The following is a 2,706-nucleotide window of genomic DNA, read 5'->3' as shown; positions in this document are numbered from 1 at the left end:
AATATTTGGCTTTTCATTGCAACACATACACACACACACGCACACACACACACACACACACACACTGGTGCAGACGGCCTCTGCTATTCGTATTTTGTGTCTTAATGTGTCAGCAGTCAAATGGGTGACCTTGCACAGACATCACATCACCTGCTGACTGATTACGTCTCACCTGGCCGTGGTTCATCTCCATAACCCCACCCCCCCAACGACAGACTGAAACAAAGAACGCATAGACACACAAGCTGAGCAGCCAGACTCTTCCTCCTCGGTTTGTTACACCAACAGTGTTGCATCGTGCCCCTCAAGGACTTAACTGCCTGCCGTGTTGTGTTCAATGTCTCATTGCTGTCAATTCAATGAAAAGTGGAACCCTGTTCAGATTTCAGCTTTAAGAGCAAGCAGAGCCATTAAGATTTAGCTGTAGGCTCGTTGGTCTAGGGGTATGATTCTCGCTTAGGGTGTAAGAGGTCCCGGGTTCAAATCCCGGACGAGCCCTGAACCTTCAGGAAGAGTGTTTCGTTCTGCTTCTGTTGTGTTACGACCCCTGAAAACTCCTCAGGCAGGCACTGTCTCACAAGGCTGGAGGGAACAGACTTTTTTTCAGGAATTTATTTTTACTGTAATTCTATGCATCATGGAACCTTACTGAATACCTACTGCAAGCTCCATGAAACTATCAGTGTAAGGGATTTTGGTGTTGCATCATGATGATGTTGCTTGGTGTAGGTTACCTGATCAAGTGGAAGGTGTCCTGGTACCCATCAAGAAGCATTCATCTGACCTCATTTCAACAAACTGAGGAGAGAGGGTTGAACTTGTTGATTCTAATGGAGAGCAAAACATTTTGATTGACAGGTGATGATCCACTGATGAGTACTTAGGAGACTGCAGGGAGTCCAACCAGTGCCAACTGACCTGGAAGGCAGAGGAAAATGGATGGAACAACACATCCAACTGTGGGGACGATGAAAGATGGAACCCTGTTCAAATTTCAGCCATGTCAACAAGGGAGAACCAAGAAAAAATCTTCTTTCAGGCTCGTTGGTCTAGGGGTCTGATTCTTGCTTTGGGTGTGAGAGGTCCAGGGTTCAATGTCCAGACCAGCCCAGAACTTACGCAGTCATTTGTTACAGAGTAATGCTTCCTATGAAAATGTTGCTTGCCCAGGCTACGAGCCCCGAAGCTCCCAAACCACTGCTTCACTCTGATATTTTGCATGAAAATTTGGAACCCTGTTCAAATTTCAGCCATGTCAACAATGGAGAACCAAGAGGTACCCTTGTGTCAGGCTCGCTGGTCTAGGGGTATGATTCTCACTTCGGGTGTGAGAGGTCCTGGGTTCAAATCACGGATGAGCCCTGCTGCTCATTAACCACTGCTTCATTCTGGGATGTTGTGTCCCCTGAAAATGTCTGTTCCTGCTGTTGACACAGTGTCCTGTTGAAATCAACGGGGGGATGATGTTATCTTACAAAGGTACGATGCATGAATTATTTTTACCAGGAATTTATTTTTGACTGCAATTCTACCTATTGTGGAATCCTAAATATAACCTCGAGGATACAGTCAGTTTAAGGAATTTTGGTGTTACGTCATGATGACAAGGCCAGAAACTTACAAAACAGTCCTTCATCCTCAAGTGGTACCCCCCATTAGAAAGATTGAAACAATCCACCCAAACTACTGTTGACATGCCATCCTTTGGAACTCTAGAGGGAAGCATTGTAAACTCTGAAGTTTGCAGTGACTTGTTTTTTTTTTCTGAAAATACTAAAGATCAGTAAGATGAGTAGTTTGGAGACTGCAGGGAGTCCATCCATGGCCAGCTGACCTGGAATACAGTGAAAAATGAATGGAACAACACAGCTAACTGTGGGGGACGATGAAAAGTGGAACCCTGAAAAATATTCAGTCATGGAATCCTTGGGGGAACCATAGCAAGTACTCCTCTTAGGCTCGTTGGTCTCGGGGTGTGATTGTCGCTTGCGGTCAAAGAGATTCTGGGTTCAAATCCCAGAGGAGCCCTGAACTTTACAGAGTTGTTCTTTGTTCTAGAATAACACATCCCATTAAAAAGTTTGAAACAATCCACCCAAACTACTGTTCACCTGCTATCCTGCAGAACTTGACAAGGAACTTTTGTTGTCTCAAAAGGGGAAGGAGAATATTCTCTTTTCAGGATATTTTTTAATTGCAATTCTACACATGGTGGAATCCTACCTAATCCTCAATATGAGCTCTATAATGCTATTAGTTTCAGGGGTACAATGAAATTCTGGCTGGCATTGTCACTCACACACATAGCAGCTATGACACAGTCACAATATGCAGTCTGTACAATTATTTATGTGTTTACATTGTAGTAATAATAGAGGGATCATGACGATGTTGCTTGGTGTCGCCTCACCTGATCAGGTGGAAGGTGTCCTATCAGCCATTAAAAAGCATTCATCTGACTCCTTTTCAACACATTGAGGAGGGAGGATTGAATTTGCTGAATTTAACAGAGATTTTTTTGACTGTCTGGTGATGATCCATCCATTTTCTACCACTTATCCTGTTAAGGGTGGCGGGTGGGGGGGAGGGGGGCACATATAGAGACAGACAACCATTGGCTCTCCCAGCCACGCCTACGGTCAATTTAGAGTCTGGATTAACCTGGTCCCTCTTGATGTCTTTGGACTGTGGAGGAAGCTGGAGTAC

General features: G+C 44.6%; 1 non-coding gene across 1 annotated transcript; it reads left to right on the top strand.

Annotated features, from left to right (window-relative positions):
* The first annotated feature begins 426 nt into the window (after positions 1–426).
* Positions 427–498, top strand: trnap-agg (transfer RNA proline (anticodon AGG)). Its single transcript has one exon. It is a non-coding gene; the product is annotated as a tRNA-Pro (tRNA).
* The last annotated feature ends 2,208 nt before the right edge of the window (positions 499–2,706 follow it).

Source organism: Aulostomus chinensis, chromosome 13, assembly GCF_037954235.1.
Source record: "Aulostomus chinensis isolate RoL2024-O1b breed Wild chromosome 13, RoL_Achi_v1.0, whole genome shotgun sequence".
Lineage (NCBI taxonomy): Eukaryota > Metazoa > Chordata > Actinopteri > Syngnathiformes > Aulostomidae > Aulostomus > Aulostomus chinensis.
The sequence above is the reverse complement of the archived record's forward strand: the minus strand, read 5'-3'. Positions and strand labels throughout refer to the sequence as shown.